This window comes from Piliocolobus tephrosceles, chromosome 12 (assembly GCF_002776525.5).
Source record: "Piliocolobus tephrosceles isolate RC106 chromosome 12, ASM277652v3, whole genome shotgun sequence".
Lineage (NCBI taxonomy): Eukaryota > Metazoa > Chordata > Mammalia > Primates > Cercopithecidae > Piliocolobus > Piliocolobus tephrosceles.
This window is the reverse complement of record NC_045445.1, coordinates 93,985,949-93,999,394: the sequence shown is the minus strand read 5'-3', so window position 1 is coordinate 93,999,394 and position 13,446 is coordinate 93,985,949.

The following is a 13,446-nucleotide window of genomic DNA, read 5'->3' as shown; positions in this document are numbered from 1 at the left end:
CATGGATGCAGCTGGAAACCATCATTCTTAGCAAACTATCACAAGAAGAGAAAACCAAACACCGCATGTTCTCACTCATAGGTGGGAACTGAACAATGAGCTCACTTGGACTCGGGAAGGGGAACATCACACACTGGGGCCTATCATGGGGAGGGGGGAGGGGGGAGGGATTGCATTGGGGAGTTATACCTGATATAAATGATGAATTGATGAGTGCTGACGAGTTGATGGGTGCAGCACACCAACATGGCACATGTATACATATGTAACCTGCACGTTATGCACATGTACCCTAGAACTTAAAGTATAAAAAAAAAAAAAAAAATACAGAGAAGTGGAAAAAAAAAAAAAACAACTTTTGTTTTATTGCTCTTTTCTAGTTTTTTTTTTTTCCATTTCAATTTCTTTTATTTCTGCTCTGCTCTTTATTCTTCTACTAATTTTTGGTTTGGTTTGCTCTTTCTTTGCAGCCCTTTAAGATGCATAATTAGATTATTTGAAGTTTTTACTTTTTTTGATGTAGGCACTTATAGCTATAAACCTCTTTCTTAGTACTGCTTTTGCTGTATCCCATAGGTTTTGGCATGTTGCGTTTCCATTATCATTTGTTTCAATAAATTTTTAAATTTCCTTCTTAACTTCATTGACCCATTAATCATTCAGGAGCAGACTGTTGAGTTTTCATGTATTTGTATAGTTTCCAAAATTCCTCTTGTTATTCATTTCTAGTTTTATTCCATTGTAGTCTGACAAGAAGCTTGATATTATTTCAATTTTTAAAATGTTTTGTGACCTAACATATGGTCTATCCCTGAGAATGATCTGTGTGCTGAGGAAAAGAATGTGTATTCTGTAGCTGTTGGATGAAATGTTCTGTAAATATCTGTTAGATCCATGTGGTCTATAGTGCAGATTAAGTCTGGTTTTTTGTTGTTGTTGTTGAGTTTCTGTCTGGAAGATCTGTCCAATGCTGAATGTGGGGTACTGAAGTCTCTATTATTGTATTGCAGCCTATCTCTCTCTTTAGCTCTAATAGTATTTGTTGTATATATCTGGGTGGTCCAGTGTTGGGTGTATATATATTTAAAATTGTTACATTCTTTTGATGAATTGACCCCTTTATTATTATATATAGTGACCTTTTGCCTCCTCTCAAAGTTTTTGTTTTGAAATCTATTTTTTTCTTTATTCTGTTTTTATCTTTTATATTAAGTTCAGGCATACATACATTAAGTTCAGGTGCAGGTTTGTTATACAGGTGAACTTGTGTCATGGGGGTTTGTTGTACAGATTATTTTGTCACCTAGGTATTAAGCCTGGCACTCATGAGCTATTTTTCCTGATCCTCTCCCTCCTCCCATCCTCCACTCTTTGGTAGGCCTCAGTGCCTGTCGTTCTCCTCTGTGTGTCCATTTTTTCTCATTTTTGGCTCCCACTTGTAAGTGAGAACATGCAATATTTAGTATTCGGTTCCTGCATTACTTTGCTAAGTATAATGACCTCCAACTCCATCCATGTTCCATCAGTGGATATAATGTCATTCATTTTTATGGCTGCATACTATTCAGTGGTATATATGTGCTACTTTTTTTTTTTTTATCCAGTCTACCATTGATGAGATTTTAGGTTGATTCCATGTTTTTGGTATTGTTAATAGTGCTGCAGTGAAAACACGTGTGCATGTGTCTTTATGATAGAACAATTTATATTTCTTTGGCTATATACCCAGCAATGGGATTGCTGGATAGAATGGTAGTTCTGTTTTCAGGTCTTTGGGGAATTACCACACTGTTTCCCACCATGGTTGAACTAATTCCACTTCCACCAACAGTGAATAAGTGTTTCTTTTTCTTCATAACGTCACCAGCATCTGTTATTTATTTATTTTATTTATTTATATACTTTTTAATGATAGCCATTCTGACTCATGTGAGATGATATCTCACTGTGGTTTGAATTGCATTTCTCTAATGATCAGTGATGTTGAGTTTTATTTCATATGCTTGTTGGCTGCATGCATGTCTTCTTTTGAAAGTGTCTGTTCATATCCTTGGCCCACTTTTTAAAGGTATTGTTTGTTTGTTTGTGGGTTTTTTTTGCTTTGTTTTTTGAGACAGAATCTCAGACTATTGCCCAGGTTGGAGTGCAGTGGTGCGATCTCCACTCACTACAAACTCTGCCTCCCATGTTCAAGCAATTCTACTGCCTCAGCCCCCCTAGTAGCTGGGATTACAGGTGTGCACCACCACACCCATCTGATTTTTGTGTTTTTGGGAGAGACGGGGTTCTGCCACATTGGCCAGGATGGTCTCGAACTCCTGGCCTCAAGTGATCTGCCCGCCTCGGCCTTCCAAAGTGCTGGGATTACAGGTGTGAACCACTGCGCCTGGCCTGTCGTTTTTGTTTGTTTGTTTGTAAATTTGTTTAAGTTCCTTATAGAGGCTGGATACTAGACTTTAAACAGATGCACAGTTTGCCATAATTTTCTCCCATTCTGTGTGTTGTGTGTTCACTCTCTGGATAGTTTCTTTGCTGTGCAGAAGCTCTTTAGTTTTTTTAGATCCCATTTGTCAATTTTTGCTTTTGCTGCAATTGATTTTGGCATCTTTGGTATGAAATCTTTGTCCTTTCCTATGTCCAGAATGATATTGCCTAGGTCATCTTCCAGGATTTTTATAGTTTTGGGTTTTACATTTAAGTTCTTAATCCATCTTTGATTAATTTTTGTATAAGAAGTGGTCCAGTTTCAATCTTTTGCATATAGTTAGCCAGTTATCCCAGCACCGTTTGTTGAATAGGGAGTCCTTTCTACATTGCTTGTTTTTGTCAACTTTGTTGAAGATCAGATGATAATAGGTGTGAAGTGTGCAGCATTATTTCTGGACTGTGTATTCTACTTCGTTGGTCTATGTGTCTGTTTTGCCATCAGTACCATGCGGTTTTGCTTATTGTAGCCTCATCGTGTAATATAAAATGAGGTAATATGATGCCTCTGGCTTCGTTCATTTTGCTTAGGATTGCCTTGGCTATTCAGGCTCTTTTTTGATTCCATATGAATTTTTTCTTTTAGTTTTTTTTCTTTTCTTTTTTTAAATTTTACTTTAAGTTCTGGGATAAATGTGCAGAACCTGCAGGTTTGTTATATAGGAATATGTGTGCCGTGGTGATTTGCTGCATGTATCAACCTGTCATCTAGGTTTTAAGCCCCGTATACACTAGGTATTTGTCCTAATGCTCTCCCTCCCCTTGCCCCCCACCTCCTGACAGGCATGGGTGTGTGATGTTCCCCTCCCTGTCTCCATGTTTTCTCATTGTTCAACTCCCACTTATGAGTGAGAACATGTGGTGTTTGGTTTTCCATTCCTGTGTTAGTTTGCTGAAAATGATGGTTTCCAGCTTCATCCATGTTCCTGCAAAAGACATGAACTCATTCTTTTTTATGGCTGCATAGTATTCCACGGTGTGTATGTGCCACATTTTCTTTATGCAGTCTATCATTGATGGGTATTTGGGTTGGTTCCAAGTCTTTTCTATTGTAAATAGTGCTGCATTAAACATATGTGTGCATGTGTCTTTATAGTAGAATGATTTATAATCCTTTAGGTATATACCCAGTAATGGGATTGCTGGGTCGAATGGTATTTCTGGTTCTACTTCCTTGAGGAATCGTCATACTGTCTTCCACAATGGTTGAACTAATTTACACTCCCACCAACAGTGTAAAAGCATTCCTATTTCTCCACATCCTCTCCAGCATCTGTTGTTTCCTGACTTTTTAATGATTGCCATTTTAATTGGCGTGAAATGGTATCTCATTGTGGTTTTGATTTACGTTTCTCTAATGACCAGTGATGATGACCTTTTCATATGCTTGTTGGCCGCATAAATGTCTTCTTTTGAGAAGCGTGTGTTCATATCCTTCACCCACTTTTTGATGGGGTTGTTTGTTTTTTCTTGTAAATTTATGTCCCTTTTAGATTCTGAATATTAGACCTTTGTCAGATGGCTACATTGCAAAAATTTTCTCCCATTCTGTAGGTTGCGTGTTCACTCTGATGATAGTTTCTTTTGCTGTGCAGAAGCTCTTTAGTTAGATCCCATTTGTCAATTTTGGCTTTTGTTGCAATTGCTTGTTATTTTAGTCACAAAGTCTTTGCCCATGCCTGTGTCCTGAATGGTATTGCCTAGGTTTTCTTCCAGGGTTTTTATTGTTTTTGGTTTTATGTTTAAGTCATTAATCCATCTTGAGTTAATTTTTTTTTTTTTTTTTTTGAGATGGAGTCTCGCTCTGTCACCCAGGTTGGAGTGCTGTGGCCAGATCTCAGCTCACTGCAAGCTCTGCCTCCCGGGTTCACGCCATTCTCCTGCCTCAGCCTCCCGGGTAGCTGGGACTACAGGCGCCTCCACCTCGCCTGGCTAGTTTTTTTGTAGTTTTTAGTAGAGACGGGGTTTCACCGTGTTATCCAGGATGGTCTTGATCTCCTGACCTCATGATCCGCCCGTCTCAGCCTCCCAAAGTGCTGGGATTATAGTCTTGAGCCACCGTGCCCTGCCTTGAGTTAATTTTTGAATAAGGCATAAGGGAGAAGTCCAGTTTCTGTTTTCTGCATATGGCTAGACAGTTTTCTCAACACCATTTATTAAATAGGGAATCCTCTCCTCATTGCTTGTTTTTGTCAGGTTTGTCGAAGATCAGATGGTTGTAGATGTGTGGTGTTATTTCTGAGGCCTCTGTTTTGTTCCATTGGTCTATATATCTGTTTTGGTACCAGTGCCATGCTGTTTTGGTTTCTGTAGCTTTGTAGTATAGTTTCAAGTCAGGTAGTGTGATGCCTCCAGCTTTGTTCTTTTTGCCTTGGATTGTCTTGGCTCTATGAGCTCTTTTTTGATTCTATGTGAAATTTAAAATAGTTTTTTTCTGGTTCTGTGAAGAAAGCCAATGGTAGCTTGATGGGAATAGCATTGAATCTATAAATTTCTTTGGGCAGGGTGGCCATTTTCACGATATTATTTCTTTCTATCGATTAGCATTGAGCGTTTTTCCATTTGGTTGTATCCTCTCTTATTTCCTTGAGCAGTGGTTTGTAGTTCTCCTTTTAGAGGTCCTTCATGTCCCTTGTAAGTTGTATTCCTAGGTATTTTATTATGTTTGTAGCAATTGTGAATGGGAGTTCACTCATGATTTGGCTCTCTGCTTGTCTGTTATTGGAGGATAGCGATGCTTGTGACTTACACACATGGATGTTTTATCCTGAGGCTTTGCTGAAGTTGTTTATCAGCTTGAGGAGTCTGGGGGTGAGACGATGGGGTTTTCTAAATATACAATCATGTCATCTGCAACAAGAGACAATTTGATCTTCTCCCTTCCTATTTGAATACCCGTTTTCTTGCCTGATTGCCCTAGCCAGAACTTCCAATACTATGTTGAATAGGAGTGGTGAGAGAGGGCATCCTTGTGCTGGTTTTCAAAGGAATGCTTCCAGCGTTTGCCCGTTCACTATGATATTGGCTATGTGTTTGAAATAAATAGCTCTTATTATTTTGAGATATGTTCCATCAATATGTAGTTTATTGAGATTTTTTAGCATGAAGGGCTGTTTAATTTTATTTTAGGCCTTTTCTGCATCTATTTAGATAATCACGTGGTTGTTGTCATTGATTCTATTTATGTGATGGATTACATTTATTGATTTTTTATGTTGAACCAGCCTTGCTTCCCAGGGATGAAGGGGACTTGATCATGTTGGATAAGATTTCTGATGTGCTGGTGGATTCGGTTTGCCAGTATTTTATCGAGGATTTTTGCATTGGTGTTCATCAGGGATATTGGTCTGAAATTTTCTTTTTTTGCTATGTCTCTGCCAGGTTTTGGTATCAGGATGATGTTGGCCTCATAAAATGAGTTAGGGAGTAGTCTCTCTTTTTCTATTGTTTGGAATAGTTTCAGAAGGAGTGGTACCAGCTCCTCTTTGTAGAATTCGGCTGTGAATCCATCTGGTCCTGGGCTTTTTTTGGTTGGTAGGCTATTAATTGCTGCCTCATTTTCAGAACTTGTTATTGGTCTATTCAGGGATTCAACTTCTTCCTGGTTTAGTCTTGGGAGGGTGTATGTGTCCAAGAATTTATCCATTCTAGATTTTGTAGTTTATTTGCATAGAGGTGTTTATAGTATTCTCTGATGGTAGTTTATATTTTTGTGGGATCAGTGGTGATATCCCCTTTATGATTTTTTATTGTGTGTATTTGATTCTTCTCTCTTCTTTATTAGTCTGGCTAGCGGTCTATTTTGTTAATCATTTCAAAAAAACCAGCTCCTGGATTCATTTACTTTTTGAAGGGTTTTTTGTGTCTCTGTCTCCTTCAGTTCTGTTCTGATCTTAGTTATTTCTTGTCTTCTGCTGGCTTTTGAATTTGTTTGCTCTTGCTTCTTGAGTTCTTTTAATTATGATGTTAGGGTGTCAATTTTAGATCTTTCCCGCTTTCTGATGTGGGCATTTAGTGCTATAAATTTCTCTCTTAACAGTGCTTTAGCTGTGTCCCAGGGATTCTGGTATGTTTTCTCTTTGTTCTCATTGGTTTCAAAGAACTTCGTTATTTCTGCCTTGATTTCATTATTTACACAGTCATTCAGGAGCAGGTTGTTCAGTTTCCATGTTGTTGTGCAGTTTTGAGGGAGTTTCTTAAACCTGAGTTGTAATTTGATTGCACTGTGGTCTGAGAGACTGTTTGTTACAATTTCCGTTCTTTTGCATTTGCTGAGGCATGTTTTACTTCCAATTATATGGTCGATTTTAGAATAACTGCTGTGTGGTGCTGAGAAGAATGTATATTCTGTTGATTTGGGTGGAAAGTTCAGTAGATGTCTGTTAGGTCAGCTTGATCCAGAGCTCAGTTCAAGTCCTGAATATCCTTGTTAATTTTCTTTCTCATTGATCTGTCTAATATTGGCAGTGGAGTGTTAAAAGTCTCCCACTATTATTGTTTGGGAGTCTAACTCTCCTTGTAGGTCTATAAGAACTTGTTTTATGAATCTGGTTGCTCCTGTATTTGGGTGCATATATATTTAGGATAGTTAGCACTTCTTGTTGCATTGATCCCTTTACCATTATGTAATGACCTTCTTTGTCTTTTTTTATCTTTGTTGGTTTAAAGTCTGTTTTATCAGAGACTAGCATTGCAACCCATGCTCTTTTCTGCTTTCTATTTGTTTGATGGATATTCCTCCATTCCTTTATTTTGAGGCTATGTGTGTCTTTGCACATGAGATGAGTCTCCTGAGTACAGCACACCAAGAAGTCTTGACTCTTTATCCAATTTGCCAGTCTGTGTCTTTAATTGGGGCATTTTGCCCATTTACATTTAAGGTTAATATTGTTATGTGTGAATTTGATCCTGTCGTCATGATACTAGCTGGTTATTTTGCACATTAGTCAATGCAGTTTCTTCATAGTGTCTTTGGTCTTTTTATATTTTGGTGTGTTTTTGCAGTGGCGGTACCAGTTTTTCCTTTCCATAAGGCCAGCCTGGTGGTAACAATATCCCTCAGCATTTGCCTGTCTGGAATGGATTTTATTTCTCTTTTGCTTATGAAGCTTAGTTTGGCTGGATATGAAATTCTGGGTTGAAAATTCTTTTCTTTAAGAATGTTTAATATTGGCCCCTACTCTCTTCTGGCTTGTAGGGCTTCTGCAGAGAGATTCACTGTTAGTCTGATGGGCTTCCTTTTGTAGGTAGCCTGACCTTTCTCTCCAGCTGCCCTTAACATTTTTGCCTTCATTTCCACCTTGGAGAATCTAACGATTATGTGTCTTGGGGTTGGTCTTCTCGAGGAGTATCTTTGTGGTGTTCTCTGTATTTCCTGAATTTGGATGTTGGCCTGTCTTGCTAGATTGGGGAAGTTCTCCTGAATAATATCCCAAAGTGTGTTTTCCAACCTGCTTCCATTCTCCTTGTCACTTTCAGGTACAACAATCAATCACAGGTTTGGTCTTTTCACATGGTTTCATATTTCTTGGGAGCTTTGCTCATTTCTTTTCATTCTTTTTTCTCTAATCTTGTTTTCATGCCTTATTTCAGTAAGTTGATCTTCAATCTCTGATATCCTTTCTTCTGCTTGATTGATTTGGCTATTGATACTTGTGTATGCTTCACGACATTTTCATTCTGTGTTTTTCAGCTGCATCAGGTCTTTTATATTCCTCTTTAAGCTGATTATTCTAGTTAGCAGTTCCTGTAACCTTTTATCAAGTTCTTAGCTTCCTTGCATTGGGTTGGAACATGCTCCTTCAGCTCAGAGGTGTTTTTTATTACCCACCTTCTTAAGCCTACTTCTGTCAATTCATCAATCTCATTCTATCTAGTTTTGTATCTTTGCTGGAAAGGAGTTGTGATCATTTGGAGGAGAAGAGGAACTTTGGTTTTTGGAATTTTCAGCATTTTTGCACTGTTTTTTCCCCATCTTCATGAATTTACCTACCTTAGTCTTTGAGCCTGATGACTTTTGGATGGGGTTTTTGTGTGGGGGTCCTTTTTGTTGATGTTGATGTTGTTGCTTTCTGTTTTTTTAGTTTTTCTTCTAACAGTCAAGTCCCTCATCTGTATATCTGCTGGAATTTGCTGGAGGTCCACTCCAGACTCTGTTCACCTTGTTATCACCTGTGAAGGCTGCAGAACAGCAAAGATTGCTACCTGTTCCTTCCTCTCGAAGCTTCATCTCAGAGGGGCACTGGCCTGCTGTCAGCTGGAGCTCTCCTGTATGAGGTACCTGTTGACCCTTGTTGGGAGGTCTCTCCTAGTCAGGAGGCATGGGGGTCAGGGACCCACTTGAAGAGGTAGTCTTTCCCTTAACAGAGCTGGTGCGCCATGCTGGGAGAATTCCTCATGTCAGGATCAGCTGCTCTCTTCAGAGCCAGCAAGCAGAAAAGATTAAATCCACTGAAGCTGCCCCCACAGCCGCCACTTACCCCAAGTGCTCTGTCCCAGTGATATGGTAGTTTTATCTGTAAGCCCTTGACTGGGGCTGCTGCATTTCCTTCAGAGATGCCCTGCCCAGTGAGGAGAAATCTAGAGAAGCAGTCTGGCCATAGCCACTTTGCTCTGCTCTGGTGAATTTCACCCAGTCCAAACCTCCCAGCCTCCTTAGCACTATCAAGAGAAAACCGCCTACTAAAGCCTCAGTAATATACCCCTCCCCAACCAAGCTCGATCATCCCAGGTTGACCTCATACTGGTGTGCTGGCAGTGAAAATTTCAAGCCAGTGGTTCTTAGCTTGCTGCGCTCTGTGGGAGTGGTACCCGCTGAGCGAGACCACTTGGCTTCCTGGCCTCAGCCCCCTTTCTGGGGTAGTGAGTTGTTCCGTCTCTCTGGGGTTCCAGATGCCACTGGGGTAAGAAAAAACTCTTACAACTAGCTCAGTGTCTGCCCAAACAACTGCCCAGTTTTGTGCTTGAAACCCAGGTCCCTAGTGATTTGGGCACACGAGGGAATCTCCTTATCTGTGGATTGCAAAAAACATGGGAAAAACATAGTATCCAGTAGCTCAGTCCCTCATGGCTTCCCTTGGCTGGGAGAGGGAGGTCCCCTGGCTCCTTGCACTTCCCAAGTGAGGTGATGTCCCCCCACCGCCCTGCTTCTTCTAGCCCCTCTCAGGCTGCACCCACTGGTTGACCAGGCCCAATGAGATCAGCCAGGTACCTCAGTTGGAAATGCAGAAATCCCCGCCTTCTGTGTTGGTCTCACTGGGAGCTGCAGACTGGAGCTGTTTCTATTCGGCCATCTTGGCTGCTCTATCAGTTTTATATTTAGTACTCCCTTAAGGATCTCTTGTCAGGGTTGTCTAGTCGTAATGAATTCCCTTTGCACTTGCTTGTCTGGAAATGATTTTTTTCCCTCCTTTCCTTATGAAGCTTAGTTTGGTGGCATATGAAATTCTTGGTTGAATTTTCTTTTCTTTAAGAATGCTGAAAATAAAGCCCCAGTCTCTCCTGGCTTGTAAAGTTTCTGCTGAGAAACCCACTGTTAACCTGATGGGGTTTCCTTTGTATGTGATCTGACTTTTTTCTGTAGCTGCCTTTAGGACTTTTTTTTTTTAGCATTGACTTTTGACAGTCTAGTGACTACGTGCCTTGATGATGTCCATGTTGTATAGTATCTTGCAGGTGTTCTCTGGATTTCTTGTATCTGGATGTCTATCTGGATGTCTATCTCTAGCAAGAATAAGAAAGTTTTCTTGAATTATTCCCTCAAGTATGCTTTCCAAATTGTTTTCTTTTTCTCATTCTCTCTCAGAAATGCCAATAATTCATGTTTCATTACTTCACACAATTCCATATTTCTTGAAGACTTTGCTCATTTTTTAAAATTATTTTTTCTTTATTTTCATCTGACTGAGTTACTTTGAAAGACCAGTCTTCAAGCTCTGAATTCTTTCTCTGCTTTGTCCAGTCTATTGGGAAATCTTTCAGTTGTATTTTTTAAATCCATAGGTGAGTTTTTCAATTGCTTTAGGAGTTTCTTTGTGTGGATTTTCCACCTTGTCTTGGATCTCATTGAACTTCCTTGCAATCCATGCTTTGAATTCTTTGTGTGTCATTTCTGAGTTTTCATTTGGGTTAGGGACTATTTCCAGAGAGCTAGAGCAATATTTTGGTGGTATCACTACATTCAGATTTTTTATGGTGCCAAAATTTTTACACTGGCTCCCTCTCATCTGGAGATGCTGACACTTCAGATTTTTGTAATTATTTTTGTGCAGGTAGAATTTTTCCTTTTTCTTTCTTGCTCTATAATATGTTTTATTATTTTTCTTTCTCTTTCCCCCTTTCCTAAGTTATGTGACTATAGAGAATGTTCGATAGGGTCTTTTGGCTTTGCTTCTATATCTCTATGCAATTGTTTCAGCGGATTTTATATTGGCATGTGCAGTTCAATCTGTGAGACAGTAGATGGCACATATAGGTAAGAGCCAACTGTGGCCAACATGGCTGAGTATATACTTCTTCTTTGTTTATGGAGAGGAGCCCTCAGTTGCTTCAGGCAATGGATTGATTCATGGAATGTCAGTTGGTCTGAGCTTTCTGCTCAGCCTCGGGAGAGTGGGGGCCATGAAGGAGAGAACCAGATCAGGCAGGCCCACCTACAGGTCCCCCAGTGGCAAGTACAAGGACCAGTGGCTAGGGAAAATCCAGTGGATGGCCATCAAGCACCCAAAAGCTTGCCTAGGCATGGAGCTGGGAAACCTTTTTGGCCCCAAGTTCTCTGCATGGGGACTGGGAGTGGCCTAAGCTCTAAATCCAGGAGAGTAGGTATTCCAGATGCCTGGAGATGTACCTGGGCATGTAGTGGAGAGCCCCCTACACTGCACCAAGATTTCTGCATAGGAGGGTTGGGATGACTGAGGCTGCTGCTTCAGATGAGCAGATGCTCTCTGAATGCCTAGAGATCTGCCTGAATTTGGAGCAGAGAGGGCCTTCTGCACCACCATCTATATTCAGGAAGGGTGGGGTGGCTCAGGCTGCTGAACTAGATGAATGCCTCCTATTTTGAATTGCTTCTTTCATTCATTTATCTGTAAAATTTATGGGAATACCTCCTGCAAACCCACTCACTTTACCACAATATCTGCCCCAACCTACATTTGCAGTTTCATCATTCTCTAATCCCTGCACCGGGATTTCTCCAAATGTGGTTCTGAGACCACTTGTATTTGACTGCCTTCAGGAGACCTTGTTAAAATGCACCCTTCTGGGGTCACACTTCTGATCTATTGGGCCACAGTCTCTTGGGTGGGGAGCAAGAATCTACATTTTGATAATTTTGGAATGGTTCAAGACCTGACCTTGCACACGTCTTGGATGCCAGCTCTATTCCCCTCACAGGCCATATGAATCCTGTCCTTTCTGCTTCAAAATGCCCATCCAGAGCCTCTACATTGATTAACTTTTCCCTTCCTTCTAGAAAAGTTCAAAGGCTACCTCCTCCTCGAAGTCTTCACAAATACCTTAATCTAACTGTTTATAATCCTCTGCCATCTTAGCACTGTGGAAAATACATAAACTTGGAGTTAGAACATCATCAGTTTTAATGTAAGCACCATCCTTTCTAGCTGCATGGCCCTCCTGAGCCTTATTTCTTACATCTTTAAAATGGAACCAGCTCAACAAGCATAATGATGTAGGAAGAATCAAGACGCTGTACATGCAGCACCTGGCCGGTGGTAAGAGCTTGGTTATCACAAGTTATCTTCACCCTCTACCTTGTGTGGCATTATTTCTTCTATGACCTTGACTGCTCTCTGCACTGATCTGGGAGTTCCCTGGGAAAAGGTGTCTCCTTTTTTATTACCTCCCAGGAGCACCATGAGTGATGCTCTACTTGTAGTATACCTTGAAATGATTATTCTTAAAGACTAGCTCTCCTGACTTGAGAGTTTGCTCTGTGTTAGGTACCATTGTAACACTGGATGTTGACTATGTATGTTATTTAATACTTCCATCAACCCCATAAAGTAGGGAGAATCATTATGCCCATTTTAAAGATGAGAAATTGAGCCACAAAGCAGCTAAGGGAAGTTGTCCAAAATCTCACTGCTGGGTGGTATTTCAAGTATGTGAATACAGATAGCTTGATGCTACAGCTAACTTATTCTTAGCCAGTGCATTATATTCCTTTCCAAGAGAGAGTGGACTGCCCTACTGGCATTATGCAGAGGTCAATAGTTGGGCAGAGATAGGAGAACAGCCCTCTGCAGATCCAGAGTCTGCACTTTTTCCATGGTTCCACGCTGGATCTGCTCAGTTCCTCTCTTGATCATGCTCAATTCTGTTGTGCCAGGTTTTTAGTTAAACAGTGTTTTATTTAGCTTCTTCCAGTGCCACTCAGGAGCTGACAGGCCTAGTGGTACAGTTTCTGTCCTTAAGTTTCTTTCTGAGGAAAAGTAAATAAGCAGCATAAATCAAACAACTGGAGCCTGCAGTTACCACCAGCTCTGTCTAGGGCTGGTAATAGGAGGAGCAGAGTGAAATACACCTGAGCTATGGTGGCAATCAAGGCTGTTGAATGTCAACATCAATTTGCCTCTGATGATACCATCAGCCAATAGTGGAGGGTTTTCCAATCAACATGATATGGAAATCAGTGGTCATGACAGAGGCAGTGGGATCTCTTGGAAAGGAGAAAGGTGAAGGGCACCAAAGTCAAAAAGCCTAGCTTCCTGAGTCAGCCCTGCCAATAACCCAGGCCTCCATCTCCTTATCTATAAAATAGAAACATTGAAACCATCTAACCCCCTGGGAGCCTCAAATAAAGTCCAAGAGTAAACCTGGGATAAGAAAGAAGCTAGGCCTAGGGTCTGTGCCTTTGGGGTCTTCTCCTGGTCTTGTGGCCCCAACTTGCTTTGAGAACTTGAGCAAGCTGTTCCCATGTCCCTGAGATCACTTCCAATTCTA